Raw genomic sequence first — 15,136 nt, forward strand, 5'->3', positions numbered from 1 at the left:
CCCACAAGCTGAGTTCTGATGACGGTGCATGAGATTCGAGTTTGAAATGAAGGCCAGACCACACCTCGCATCTTCACGGGCTTCTCCCCCGCGGGAGGATTCTCTGGTGCACAGGGAGGCCCCATCCCTGCCCCACGGCCTTGCCACAATCATGCCATGCAAAAGCCACTTTCTTAATTAAAAGTTCTACCACCTCCTGCAAGGATAAAGATACGGCAGGGGACCGCTGAGGAGGGACAGTTGGTCCCACCTGTAGTTTCTGGAAAGGCTTCCGCTAGGAGATGCTGGCTTAGGAGGCTCTCCTAGGTGGGATGAATGTTTTTGTTGAGAGCAGCACGGGTAGAAGCACAAAGTCCTGAGCCAGCATTGCTGCCAGCAGTTCAGTGTGACCAGGGCCCAGTGTGCGGCAGAAGGAGATGGGAAATAAAGACGGAACAGCAGGGAGGGGGTAGCTGATGTGGGAGGCCTGATGTGTAGGCTTCGGAACGCGGATTTTACCTAGGAGATGGAAATTAGAAATACTAGCACGGTAACTATAAGAGCACAAAACCCGTTATCCAAACGGCCTAGAAATAAAACAGGATTTCAATACCCCGGTAATTTTTGGGAAAGGAAAAGGTTGGTTTGTTAATTATTCTTAAGGTATTTTTTGCAATATATTGATTGTTGCTTGGAGATAAAATGAAAAACATTTCAGAACAGGTAAGTCTCCTTCATAAGATTCTTATTGTAGAGAAATTGTCAGGAAAGCCATGGCATATTTGAGATTGAGTGGCAGCTATTATTACATGAAACCCCTAGATTAAGCACTTTAATTTAGAATTTCTTTTAATCCTCTTAACAACCCTAGGAGACAGGTAGTGACTTCTCAGTTTTATTAGGTAAACAAAACAAAGTTTCACCAAAAGCTAAGGGACTTGTCTAAAAAAATCTAGCTAAAAACTTAGAGGGATAAAGACTCAATGAGCTCTTGCTATTAGTCAAAAAGACCTTAAAAGTCAGCAAGCCAATTACAAAAATAAGACTGTAGAAAGTTGAGTATTTGTGGGCAGATACAAAGATGAAGTCTAATCAGACCCCACACAATCTTATTATCTTCTTAGTAATTTATTAGTAATCTTTTTTAAAAAAAACAACAACTTTATTTTGAAATACTTTCAAACATACAGGAGAGGTAAAATAATACAAACCCTATATAGAGAAGATGTTTTTCTGTTGATGCATTAATCCATTTTCAGAGGGTAGTTTGTAGACATCATACTCCCTGAACACTGAATCCTGCCATGTACATTTCCGAAAAACAAGGCTATTCACTTATATAACCACTTTAGACGTACTTACCAAGTTCAAGAAATTTAATATTGATATCAAGCTTACAGTTTATATTCCAATTTTTTCACATGTCCCAAAAATGTCCTCTTGAGCCTTATTCTCCTCCACTGCTCCCCTTGCTAAATCTCATCTAGGATCATGCACTGCATTTAGTTGTTTTTGTCTCTTTAGTTACTATTAATCTCTCTTTCTTCCTTTCTTTTTTAATTATGGAAACATACATTTAACACAGACTTTCCCATCCCAATCCCTCCCAAATATACCATTCAGTGGTATATTTCATTTGCAATATTGCAGTACACTCACCACTTTCCATTACTTTTCCCATCTCCCCAAATGGAAACCCTATGCCCATTGCACCTGCCTCCTGTCCATGGCAACCTGTACTCTAATTTCTGTCTCTATGAGCTTGCATATTCTCCAGTATTTTCTTTGTAATTACTGTGGAATTTGAATTTAATATTCTAAATCTATAACAATCTCCTTTGCTTTGATACCAAGTTAATTTCTATAGTATACACAAACCATGTTCCTATCCCCACTCTGTTCCCCTACCTTTATGTGGTTCTGCCACAGATTTCATGTTTATACATTACAAGTCCAAAATCACCAGTTTATCATTGCATTTTATGCATTTGCCATTTGGATCCTGGAGGAAGTAAAAAGTGGAGTTATAAATCAGAAATAACATAGTACTGGCATTTATATCTACTTGTGTCATTACTCTCACTAGAGATCTTTATTTCTTTATGTGGCTTTGCTCTTTTGTTTGTTGTCCTTTCCTTTCAATCAGCAGAACTCTCTTTAGCATCTCTTATAGGGCCAGTCTAGTGGTGATGAGCTCCCTCAGCGTTGCTTATCTGGGAATGTTTTAATCTCTCCCTCATTTTTTAAAGACAGTGCCATCAGCACTGTGTGTGTGCCGCACACAAGGAGAGCTGACGCAGCAAGATGATGCAACAAAAAGAGACAGGTTCCCGGTGCCGCTGACAAGAATACACGCGGACACAGAAGAACACATAGCGAATGGACACAGAGAGCAAACTATGGGTGGGGGGGGGGGGGCGGGGAAGGGGAGAGAAATTAATAAAAAATAAATCTTAAAAAAAAAAAACATAATGTGATCTTTAATAAAGAAAATAATCTTACCCAGCATGAGTATCATTAAATTGGAAGTCCAGCTATAAAATACTACGGAAAGTTCCCTTGAACTATGAACTTTCTAGTATCGAGAAGCCATTCAGGAATCACAGGTGTAAGGGTGCAGCGATGAGGGACTGAGACTCTGAACAAGTAAGAATCAGTCAGGCGAAGCGTATTACAAACAACCTAAAATCTTGGTGGCTTATGACATGAAATGTTTTTTTTCCTTTCTTTCTTTCTTTTTTTTTCTTCCTTTCACACTAAAATGACTCCTGAGCCTCGGCCTGGTGGGTGGGGATTGCTGAGGCACCCAGGTGAGTCGGCAGTCCTGGCAGCCGTGCCCTGCACTGCAGCAGACGGGAAAGGAGCACGAGAAAACGCTCGTGAGCTGCGAAAGCTTCCACCTGGAAACGCGGCCCATGATTCCTGCTCAACGTTTCATTGACCAAAAGAAATCACGAGGTCTTCTAAGGGGGCAGGGCGCTGGGTTCCTCCCAGGTGCCCAGAGGAGGAGCAGGAAGCATCTCGGGAGCAGCACTAACGGCTTCCACAGTGGGCACCTTAAGAGAAACAGATGTAAATCATCCCCCAAAAAGAGGAAGTCCCCGTGCCAGGGATGGCATCAGGGGCCTGTAATCACGCGGGCATTTGGTGGCTGCTTCCTAATGGTGGCTCAAAGGAGAATAAGATTTAAAAAAAAAAGATTTATTTGTTTATATTTATTTCTCTCCCACCCTCACCCCCATTGTCCGCTTTCTGTGTCCATTCACTGTGTGTTCTTCTGTGTCCCCTTGCATTCTCGGTGGCACCAGAAATCTGTGTCTTTTTTGTTGCATCAGCTCTCTGTGTGTGTGGTGCCACTCCTGGGCAGGCTGTGCTTTTTTCACACGGGGCGGCTCTCCATACAGGGTGCACTCCTTGCGCTTGGGGCTCTCCTACGCAGGGGGCACCCCTGCGCAGCACGGCACTCCTTGTGAGCATCAGCACTGCGCGTGGGCCAGCTCTTCGCATGGGCCAGGAGGCCCTGGGTTTGAACCCTGGGCCTCCCATGTGGTAGGTGGATGCTCTATCAGTTGAGCCAAGTCCACTTCCTGAGAATAAGATTTCAGATATCATTTCCTAAAAAGTGCTGCAAGGGTTGCCCAATTTATGTGGTGAGCAGTTTGTGGAAAGATAAGGTAGGGCGTCTCAGCGCATGTGTTACTGACTGGGCACATTTATCATCCATTCTTCTTCACTCTTAGCAGTCTCAATCAAAAGCCCTTCTTGTTACTCCTCAATCTCTTTTCAGTTCTTATCCATACTCAAGAGGAGAGGATTGTCCAGGGCCTGTAAAACTAGGGTGTGGGTAGTGTTTTTTCCTTTTTTTTTTCTTTTTCCTACCCAATATACCCCTTGCCTCAAATGAATTAATAGTGATTGAATCCTTGTTTATTTTTAACACTGAGGAAATTGGGGAAATTTGAATGTGAACTGGATGTTAGGGGATTCTTTTCTCCTTTTTTAAAAAATTATTTATTACTATTTTTCCAAACAAACCCTCCTCTAAATCTGTAGGGAACAACCTGTTCCATGTCTCTCTCCTGGCTTCTGTTTTCTGCTGGTCATCCTTGGCTTTCCTTCAAAGAACTTCTTTTGTTATGAATCTTTGTACAAAACTTTCATGCTTGAGAGACGAGTCTACTTATTGCTACTTTTAAACTTTAGCCTGTACTATACATAATTTTAAACAATCACATAGAAAGCGATCTAGGTAACTCAAATGTTTCCATTTACATAAACATTTCCCATTTCCCTTTTTCTAGGAAAATTTGATCTTATACTTTCATTACACAAATAGAATGAACCCCTCCCTTTAGAAAGAGCATATATGAGTCTCTTTGGGTGAACTCCCCAAGACGCTGACTCTGAGACCACGATTTGAGTGTAAGTACTGTCCACGTGATTTGGGGAAGCACTGGTAGGAGTGAGGCAAGGAAGGAAAGTAGCCAACACAGGGTTCTGTAAGGAGCAAGTTATTGCTGTGGGCATTGAGGATCAAACCCAAAGGGGACCTCTCAGAGACAGTGTAGAATACAATTTGGAGTAATCCTCCTCAGGGCGGATAACCTGAAGTATTTCTGCACCAACTTTTATTCTTTTTTTTTAGATTTATTTATTTCTCCCCCCTCCCTCCATTGTCTGCTCTCTGTGTCCATTCGCTGTGTTCTTCTGAGTCTGCTTATACCATATCTCATTCATCTTTCATCGATTCATTGAGGACTTCTCCCAGGGGCATTAATTGCTTGGCACTTCCAACCTGCACCCCTGCACTGGGGTCTGGCAGCCAGAGAAAGCCCCTGCCCAGAGAGGGCAGGTGCCACTGGCCACCAGTAAGGAGCTGCTGGCGTGGGAGGAGTGACAAGCCAACGCAGCTGGAACAAGAGGCATGTTTCATTTTCCAGGCTGCTATGACAAATACCGCAGTGGGTTGGTTTAAACCATGGGGACGAGTTGGCTCCCAGTCTCGGAGGCTAGAAGGCTTGCTTCCCACATGCTGCGGCTTTCTGCTGCTGGCTTGCTGGCCATCCTAGGGGTTCCTCGGCTTTCCTGTCACGTGGTGATGTCCTCTCCTTTCTCTTCTAGTTCTTGTTGACCTCTGGCTTCTGACTCCTCCAGGCCTCCTGCTCCTTCCCTGGCTTTCTCTATCTAAGTCATCCAGGAAAGTCTTAAGCCCCATCCTGTTGCCCACACCTTCACTAAAAATAACCTCCTCCCAAGATCCTGCATACAACGGTTCACACCCACAGGAACCAGGTGAAGATTAGGACCAGATTCTCCCCGCCTCTCCCTGGGGGCACATAATCTGCCACAAGGGGATACTTGGATTTCTAAGCCCATCTGCTCTGAAATAGCCATTTGTGAGCCTAGACACTGTTAATTGACTTTTAAAAAGATATCTCAAACGCTGTGGTGGCATCTGAGAAAGACCAGGAGTCTTTTAAAAGTGGATAGGCTAAGCTTGGCCCACGAGCCTCATCATGGAAATGGGGACCGTGGATGGGATAATGACCAAGATTTTCCCCAGAAATCACTGTTCGCAGGCGGGTTGGGAAAAGTCCGCACTTCAAATGGCTCTTTGAGGAGTATTTCACAGGCAGCAAGCGGAAGCCGTATTGACTTTTCCCCTAGCAAGTGGCCCTTACTTTTCAGTCTTTGGAAAGTAAACACAACAGTGGAGATTTTCAAAGGCGGGGCACTATTTTCACAGATTCAGTTAGTCCACTGAAGGCCACACAGCAAGTGGCATCCCGATCGCTAGTCACAAACCCTGCCTTAAGTCGATTTGGCCTGCAAGTATTTTTGAGAGGCAGCGGAAGAGAATCGTCTGGAAGTGCCGGCTTTTCATTATTTTTTTTCAAACAGATCCCTGCGGATAGTGGAAGGGAAGGGTTTGTCGGGGGGGAAGGGTAGACTTCTCCTAAAAAGAGAAATTCTGGAAGTCATCATAATTAAACCGAGGAAAATGTGCCAGACAGGAGCGGGTGGGGGCTGTTTTCTCCTGGCGGTTGCCCGCGGTGCCTTCAGATTCCCAGCCCGAGATGGGGCTTTCGAGCTTCCCGCAGGCGGGGGGCCGCGGGAGAAGCTGGGGGCTCCGCGGGGAGGCCGCGCAGGTGTCCCGGCTCCCCGCAGGTGAGGAAGCCGGCGCCAGGAGGCCGGCCCGGGGTGGCGCCCCGACCCTCCGCAGGCCTGGCCCGGTGGCCCCGCCGCTGCGCGCCGGGCTGGCCCGACGGGCGCGGCTCCCCCTCGTGCGAGCCCGCGCGCCCTCCGCGCTCCCCGCCGCCGCCGCTCGATCTATTTGTCCTTTCCTTCTTCCGACCTCACTGCCCAAGCAGGGCACGCGTCCAAGCCAAAGCGTCGTTCTCCTAAGGGGGCCAGGGGAGAGTGCGTGCCCGCCGCGCTCCTGCGCCGTGGACCGAGCCCCGCCGCGGTGGGTAGCCCCGCACGCCTGGGCGCCGCGGCGCGAGGGGTGGCGCCGGTGGTGGCGGAGGGGGCTGGGAAGCGGGGCACGCGGGGTCCCGCCGGCCTCCTGCCGGGCCCCGGTGGCGCGCGGGCTAACTCTGGGGAAAGTTGGGCTGCAAAGTTTTTGCGAGAGCGGCGCGGGTGCGAGGGAAGCAGGGAGGCGAGGACACAGGCGGTGCGAGCAGCGTCTTTGTTCTGCTGCGGGGGAGAGCCGAGTCCCCCCGGCGAATCCAGGGACCGCCAGCCGTGACATTCCAGTCCCAGCGGGGAGCCCTTTGCCATCCTCCTCCCCCTGGCATCCCCGCCGCCCCCAGCCCAGCCCGGGCAACTTCCCAGGTGCCCCGCGCCTCCTTCCATCGCATCCTCTACCCCGCAAACTTCCCCAACGCACAAGGACCCCGAACTCGGCCAAGGGGTGAGGGGAGGAGGAGGAGGGGAAGGTGCGCGACGGGCACCGCACCTCGCGGAGGGTGCGGGTGTGCTTTGGAATGTTTGCGTTTCCCCAGGGCCCTGGAAACCGCTCCCCAGTGCGGGCCCTCCTCCTTTCTCCCTTCCCGCACCACCCCGGCCCGACTCTTCAATTCTAGCGGGATCCAGGAGGAAAGTGAGCGCTCTGAGTCAACCCCTGAAGCCAACGCCGGGGCTCAGTTGAGGATGGGGAGGGGGGCGAGGGTGAGGACGGGGTCCCCAATTCTGGCCGTCCGGGAACTTCTTTGGGAAAGGTCCCGGGGAAGGGGCCAGAGCTGGTCCCGGTCAGAGACACCTGATTTCCCCCGGGCGAGGTACGGGGGAGGGGACCGAGGAGGGGGGAGAGGGGATGCTGGTCTGGGACGTGCCCCGGCCGCGGGGCGAGGAGGGGCGGTGGCCGGGACCTTAGTCGGCTCTTTGAAGAGTGGGGATGGGGGCGAGTGGGTGCTTGGCTTCAGGGACCGAGGAAGCGCGGCGATCCCAGAAAGCCTGGCCCCCGAGGGTCGGGATTCAGGAGCGCCTGGGGGCACCCGGGAGGTGGGCGCGCCTCCTGGGGGTGGGCAGCGGCCCTCGCCGAGCCTGGACGGGCCGGCTCAGCGCCGGCAGCAACAGGTAGCCCTGAGGGACGAAGGCCACGCCGGGCTGGGCCCTGCAGCTTCGGGGCCCTCCCAAGGGCCTGCGTGGGAGCCGGCGGGCGCGGGGGGCAGTTTTCTGGCACTTGGCGCCCCTTTGAATTGCTTTGGTTTTGGGGTGCAGCGGGGTGGGAGTGAACCTGGCAGGAGGAACGAGGATGCCGGAGCCTTGGGCGCGCCCCACCTCTGGCTTTCTGGGCTGACCCCCTTCCCTTCCCATTTTGTCTAGAGAAACTGAGAGAAACTCGATGCCCAAGTGGGTTATTCGCGCGGCGGGGCAGGGAAAGTGCAAACAAAGAGGTGCATCTCCCGGAAACAATGATTTTGGAGATTTCTCCCGGGAGACTGGTGCGCAGGGGGTGGGTGGGCGGGGAGAGGGTGGGTGCTGGGGGACGGGACCTGGGCTGGCATCCCTCGGGGAAAGTTTCGGGCGAGGGGCTGCGCGGAGAAGGGTCGGGGGGCCCGCGCGGCCCCGGCTCCGGGGAGCTTCCCGCGGCGGCCTGGAGATGCGGGAGAGGAGGGAGGGGCGGGGAGGGGCGGGAGGGCGAGAGGAAGAAGGGGTGAGCGCAGAAACCTGCCGCTGCTCGCTGCCTCTTTGTCTGCTCCGGGACTTGGAACAAAAGGGGGAACTCTGATGAACTCTCCTCGCCGCGCTCCCCCGCGCGCCCGCCTCGATCTCCGCCCGCAACTTGGCCGCCGCGCCTTTCGCCGCTGTCAGGCCCCCCCCCAAAAGTGTCGGGGCGCCTCGCGGGCTGCGGCCCGGGAAGGGTCCCCGAGGAATGCGACCAAGTCCGAGCCGGGGAAGAAGGTGAGCAGGGGCTGGCTCTCTTGTTTACCTCTCTTTCCCCGAAGTCGCCTCGCTCCCCGCCCTCGGTGGGGACAGGCGAGTCGCCGGCGGAGAAGTTGGGCCAAGCTGTACCTCCTTTCTCTCCCCTCTTTTGTTCTTCCACCTACTTGCACCAGACTGCTTATTTACTTCTTTATTTGTCATCGGCCAAAGACGGGCAGGCATTTCTCTCTTTCCAGGAGGAACTGGGGGAGAGGGGAAGGGGCCTGGAGGGGGACAGCTTCGCCGCCTCCCAGCTGCGTGCCTGTCGGAGGACAACGGCTGGGAATTGATGGGGCCAAGCCCAGTGCCACCCCCGCCCGGCCTTGGCTTCGGCCCCCCAAAAGAAGAGGAGAGATCTGGAGGTGGCGGTGACGGTGCGCCGCTTGCGCCCCGCGTTATAACTTGCCCGGCTCGCGAGCTCCCCGCGGCCCCCGCGCCCTGTACCCAACGCTGCGACCATGGACCCCCGGCGGCGCCTGGGCTCGGGGGGGGGATTGGACCTGGTTGTCCGTGGGCGAAAGGGCACGAGAGCAGACCCACACGAGTTGAGAAAGTTTCCTTGGGGGCCGGGGCGGGGTGCAGGAAGCCACAGGTTCCAGCCTGTCAGAGATGCAGGGATGAAGGGATGGGCCGCGGAGACTGGACCACTCGCTGGAGCCCGCCGCCCCATCGCCCCCTCTCAGCGCAGGCCCCACCCCGGGGCGCCTCGGCGGTCCTAGGGGTCCAGCCTCCGCGCGCCTCCCTTTGCACCCCTTCCCCCGGTTGCACAGTGTCGGGAGAGCGGGGCGAGGGCGAGCCCCCGAAGCTCCTCCGACCGCGCGGGCCGCCCGCCTTTTGTGCTTTAACCTTTTGTTTCTCTGCGCCACGCCCGCCCCGGAGCGGGCCGGGGCTGGGCCCGCGGGGTGGGCGCGCGGCCCCGCACTCCCCTCGGCCGTCGACGGCGGGGAGCCTGCCTCCCTGCGCTCCCCGAGCGGCTCCACTTCGGAGGCCTGCTGGGGTGGTTCAGGCTCAGAGGCGGCCAGCACTCAACGACCAGTAAACATCCCCACTTTCCGTGAGACGAGGGGACTTCTCCATTTTTAGGACATTTCTTCCAGCGCGTTTGCACTTTCCCGCAGAAGTTGTTTATTCTGTCCCGTGACTCTGGTAAATGGAAAAGAGGTCCGAGAGTGAGAAGTTGGGGGTGTCGCCAAAGTGGGCCGGTGTGGTAGGTTTCAGCTGTGAGGTGGTATTTAAATATTAGGAACGTGTGGGACGGGCTTGTGGGACTGCGAGGCAGATTGCAATCAGTATCTTCACCTTCAGGTATGTTTTATGGGTCCAGATCCCAAGGTAATTTATCACCATCTTCACCTTCCTCCTTCCTGTATCCCCAGAGGCTTCCCTCTCAGGCTTTCCTCCCATCCTGCAACTTTATTCACCTGCCTTTGGACATTTTGACCAGGCATATGAAGCATCTACCTGAATGTGCTGCCTGATAACTTTAGGGCACATCCGAACCGTCTTTTATATAAACGTCTTAAAGTTATGGCTTTGGTACAGGTATGCATTATTTAAAATGGCTCAAGCACGAGATCTAGGTAGTTTTGAATTTTCATGTCTAAGACTGAAATATTTTAACGCTACTTTTTTTTTTAATTTTTAAGGAACTGTGTAGAATAACTTGGAAGTTAACCTTAATTAATTTCATTTGTGCAGGTGTAATTATTATCAGCACCTAGAAACTATCATGCAATGGCTGGAGTACTTTGCAGTCTGACCTTCTCCGTACTGCGCTGTTCTTATTGGATCTCTGGGATTACTAACACAGCATCAAACCATTCTTGGGTGAAAGGTTATCACTTCTTCATTTGGAGTTACTAAAAAGTGAACTGTTGGGATTTTTCATGATGCCTTCACTATGTGGATTACTACGTTTGGACCACTGGGAATTCTCCGCTGCGAAGAAGGTATGCTTCTTTTAAATACTCCACAAACACTTCATTTTGGGCAAACACTTTATTTTGGGCCTGAGGCTTTGCCATTAGAAAACTGTCTAGATATTTTGAACTGTTGCCCAATCAAAATGATTTATGACTTTGTATTTCCTTGTTTTGAACTGGTTCATGTAAGTCCTTTTTCATTTGGAATGGTTATTTCGATACTTCTGATGAAATTTTAATATTACAGTGTGTACTTCAGAATTAGCATACACAGTGAATGCTGATTACATGGTCACTAAGGAAAGTTACGCAACAATGAAGGATCTAATTTATGGTTGATTTTATCTTTAAATAGTGCAATGAAAGTTTCTATATTAGCAGGATTTGCGTGGTTTGCATTATTTTTCTTCATTTTGTTAAACCAATTGCAAAAGTGGCCAGAAATGAATGTATTTCTAAAGATAGGGACTTAAGTTCAACAAGTTCTATCAGAAAGAAAACTTTACTGTGTAATAACAAAGGAGCCTGTAAATTGGTTTAATTTTAATGGTACATATCAAGTTTTATGGTGGCCATGGGGAGTCTTCTTGTAAGTCTACAACTTGACTGCTGTGAGAAAGCAGGAATAATACTGTTGGTAATATAAAAAATTTCTTTTGATATACTGTTAACTTTCCTTGTTCAGCAATTGTTTGCCTTGAAAAGTGAGAGTTTTCTTTGCTAAGATATTTTGCTTTGAAATGATTTAAGGTGTATGACTTGATCCTCGAAATGATTCAGGTTCAAGGTGGTTTTCAATCTTCTAGATGGAGAATATCCTTAATATATTATTGTAATTGAGAAAATGTTAATAAGGTCTGGTCTAGGACGTTAATTGGGAATTAGAAATATTTTTATCCTTCTATAAGTAAAAAAGTATCGCGACTTCTTTTTCTAGTTGTATAAGCTTGGACAAGCTATTTAATGTCCCTGGGACTTCAGTTTATCATCTATAAAAGGAAGGTTAGGTTAAATAAATTTTAAGGAATCTTTTAGTTTTAAGATTCTATGATTTGCTGCTTGCTCTTCTCATTGGGTACACCCTCTCTTATGAAGTTTATTTTTACATTATTGAACAATCAGTGTTTCAGACACGGAAAGTTTCATGTGAATTAATTAAAGTTATTTTGTTTGAATGCTTAGTTCAGGCGATAGTAGTTTGGGAAATATCCTTTCAATTTTCTGAAAAAATACTTTTGTCAATGTGTGCTAGATGAAAATTTCAAATTTCTTTGAATGTTTTCACAAAAGTTTATCTGCTGGAATATTTTTTCAGTGATAGAGAATGCAGTATTTCCCAACAAGTGTTTCATCTACAAAATGTCTGTTTAGCAACAGGCTTTGGAATGAAACATAGCTGAGTTTGAATCTCAGCTCAGGTAAATACTGTGAGAGCTTGGCCAAGTTATTTGACTTCCTTGGGTCTCAGTTTCCTCTTTTGTAACCTGGGGATCATAATACCTATCATATAGGATTGTTGTTTCTAAACATATTTTTAGAAAGTATGCATATAAAAAAAAAAACTTAACATAGAGCTTAGCTCCTCTAATAAAAGAAACTATTGCTAGCTTTTACAGTGAATTACTGACTTTTTTTAGGAGGTACTGGGGATTGAACCCTGGACCTTGCATATGGGAAGCAGGAGCTCAACCACTGAGCTACACTGACTCCCAAATTAGTGACTTTTTAATACTTCTCGCTTTTTGAGTTGCTGCCTTACAAGTTTCAAGGTACATAAACCTAAATACCCACTGAAATATTTAGTCAATTTTGACAGAAGTTTGTATGTATTTAAATATGATATATTTCTCCCTAAGAATATAGTCTATTCAATTACTTTGTCCACGTAAGTATGGATTAATTCACTTAACAAACATGTGTTAAGTCTTACTCTGTGTATGTTGCTGAAGGTTGTGGCTTCATCTTGGAGTATGTGGTCCTTCCATTTCCTTAAAGAAATATCTGTAAATTGAGATAAAAGCAACTTTCTAGAATTGGTTTATTCAAACTCTTTCTTTTCAGTGCTATCAATGATGGGTAGACTTATAGTTTTAAAAATTTTGCTCATTTCCTTTTCAGCTAAAATATAAAGCAATAGCTCAGTGGTTTCTTGATGATGAAGAATAATAGCACATTTTCTGATATTAATTTTTATGGAATGGTCTTTATTTAAGTAAGAAAAACTCAAAGTTACTGTAAGCGGCACTTAGAAGGTAGCATTTCACTCTGAAATGAGGTTTGTAGTCTTGGATTTTTATTTTCTAGATCTGTAATTTGGCAAGATGAATTGCCTCCTCTGAGTCACACTACTTAGCTTGAGGAAGATTATATTCATTTCACCTTTAGGAAGTTTCTGATAGGACTGCTGAAGTTTTGTTTCTTCTCATTTGTAATTTACCAGCAGAAAACTAAAAATTATAATATTAAGAGGAAAAATATTTAATCAGCATTAAAATAGGAAATATCTTTTTAGAAGTATCAAAGACTTTTTGCTTTTGGAAGACATCAGTTTTAAATTATGAGATTGCATACGCTGATAGAGCAATGACTAATAAAGTTTGTAATTATACAGTTTAATAAAATGACAAATTCCCTTTACATTTTTAATATTCTGTTAATTCTTAAAATTATAAATATAATTAATAACTGTAATATAAATATTAAATTTGAAAATCTTGTTACTGCTTGCCGACATAGATCAGTTCGAATTATTGGAATCAGAACAATCTACCAAGGCATTTGCAATAAACTTACAAAGGAAAAAACCTAAATATTCAGCTGAGTCTTCTAAAATTGATGAATATATGCATTCTAAGTATCTTATAAGTAAATGAAAAGCATTTATTTAACTTTGGAGTATCATCTGTTTTTTTGCTGAGTTACTTCAGATACTTGTCTCTGTTTTCCAAATTTACTTTAATCTTTTCTTTATAGCCTCAAATTTGCTGATTCTTTTATGCCAGCTATGTCTTAAAACTTTGATGATATTTCTACCCATTATTATTGAAGATATAGTAGTTTAAAATTGTATTTCTCAGGAATTTAGATAGCCTACTTTGTTCATTTATTCTTTACTCATTCGTCCTTTTAATTAAATAATATTTATTTAGTGTTTTCAGTGCCAGTCATTGTTCTAAGTTCTGAGAATACACAGAAAACAAAATAAATAAAATCTCTGCATTCTTGGAACTTTTACTAGTGACGGTAAAATTTGCGTTAGAAGATGGAAACTACTACTAAAAAAATGGAGCAAAAAGGGAGATGGGGACTATGGGGGAGGGATATGCAATTTTCAGTGAGATGGCCAGGATGACCTCATGGAGAAGGTGACATTGGAGAAATGATATGAAGGAAATGAGAAGATGAGTGATGTGATAGTGAGGAGACAAGCATGCAGGCAGAGGGAGTGGCAAGTGCCAGACATATCAAGGGAAAGCAAGGAGGACATAGTGACTGGAGTGAGGGAGCAAAGGGGACAGAAGTAGATGAGGTCAAGAGGAAATGGGAATATAGTGGGCAGATCATATGGGACCTTGTAGGGCATTGTAAGGACTTTGGATTTTATACTGAAGAAGTTGGATGTCGTTGTGGGGTTTTAAACAGAGAATGACCTGCTATAATTAATGTTTTAACAGGGATAACTTTGGGTGGTGGGTTGAGAACTGGATTAGGGTTTTCTTGGGAAAAAGCACTGGCAGGAGGTATCTCTAAATAGTATGCGATTTTATAAAATTATCTCATGTGACCATGGGGATGCACAAGTCCCAATTCTGCAGAACAGGCTGTAAGCAGGGGCTCTGATGAAGGTCCTTGATCTGTTCCCCAGGAGACCCTGGCTGTCTGAAGTAGAGATGGGGATTCTCTCTCTGCATGCCCAATCACTTCCCCTTTTAAGACCTTCAGCTGATTGGATGAGACCTCACTCACTGATGATGGCAATCTCCTTGGTTGGTGGTAGATGTAAACAGCCATCTATGCACTCAACTCACTGATGTTTAAAGTCCATGAAATGCCCTTGTATTATGGTTAGTCTAGTACTTGCTTGACCAAACAACTGAGTACCATTACCTGGCCGGTTCGCACATTAGCCTAACCATCACAGGACCAAACCAAAGGACAAGGACAGAAAAAAGGAGACCATTTAGGAAGCTGTTTCAGGTTTCCAAATGAAGAAGGTGATGGTGACTTGGATGAGGGTAAAAGTAGCATGGAAATTGTGAGAAGTAGTATATTTTGAGTTATTGTGAGAAGTAATGTATTTGAAGTAAAAGTTGGAGAGCTTGTAGCTGAGAGAGAGGAGTTAAGTGTGATTCTGAGATTTTTGGTCCCACTGCCTAGAAGGACTGAATGACCATTAAGCAAGATGAGGAACAGACTTGGGGTAGGGTTGAGCAGGAGCTCAGTTTTGGATGTCTTAAGATTAAGATTAGGCACCTGGGCAGGGTGATACACAGGTTTTGATGGGAAGTCAAAGAGATAACAATTTGGGGGTGGATGTGGCTCAAGCAGTTGAGCGCCCACCTCCTGCATGCGTCCTGGGTTCGGTTCTTGGTGCCTCCTGAAAAGCAAAAACAAATGAAAAAACCAACTCAGGGGAGCCGATGTGGCTCAGTTGGCTCAGTGGTTGAGCACTGGCTTCCCCATACCAGGTCCCGGGTTCAATTTCTGGCCCCAGTACCTCAAAAAAAAAAAAAGATAAATTTTGAGCTAGAAGCAATGAAACGTTATTCAAAGCCCTAAGACTGGATGAGATCTGGAAGGCAATGGGT

General features: G+C 47.1%; 1 long non-coding RNA gene across 9 annotated transcripts in view; it reads left to right on the forward strand.

Moving 5' to 3' along the window:
• Window positions 1-6,001: 6,001 nt before the first annotated feature.
• Window positions 6,002-15,136, forward strand: part of LOC101429050 (uncharacterized) — a 399,778-nt gene continuing 390,643 nt past the window's right edge. For 6 of the 9 annotated variants that reach the window (XR_011647053.1, XR_011647052.1, XR_009182776.2 and 3 more), the window contains exons 1-2: window positions 8,106-8,385; window positions 10,105-10,355. This is a non-coding gene — a long non-coding RNA (uncharacterized lncRNA). Of the gene's footprint in view, window positions 6,148-6,306; window positions 6,446-8,105; window positions 8,386-10,104; window positions 10,356-15,136 lie in introns of those variants that run through there. The other 3 variants (XR_011647058.1, XR_011647057.1, XR_009182779.2) reach the window with 3 other exon arrangements.

Source organism: Dasypus novemcinctus, chromosome 22, assembly GCF_030445035.2.
Source record: "Dasypus novemcinctus isolate mDasNov1 chromosome 22, mDasNov1.1.hap2, whole genome shotgun sequence".
Taxonomy (NCBI): Eukaryota; Metazoa; Chordata; class Mammalia; order Cingulata; family Dasypodidae; genus Dasypus; species Dasypus novemcinctus.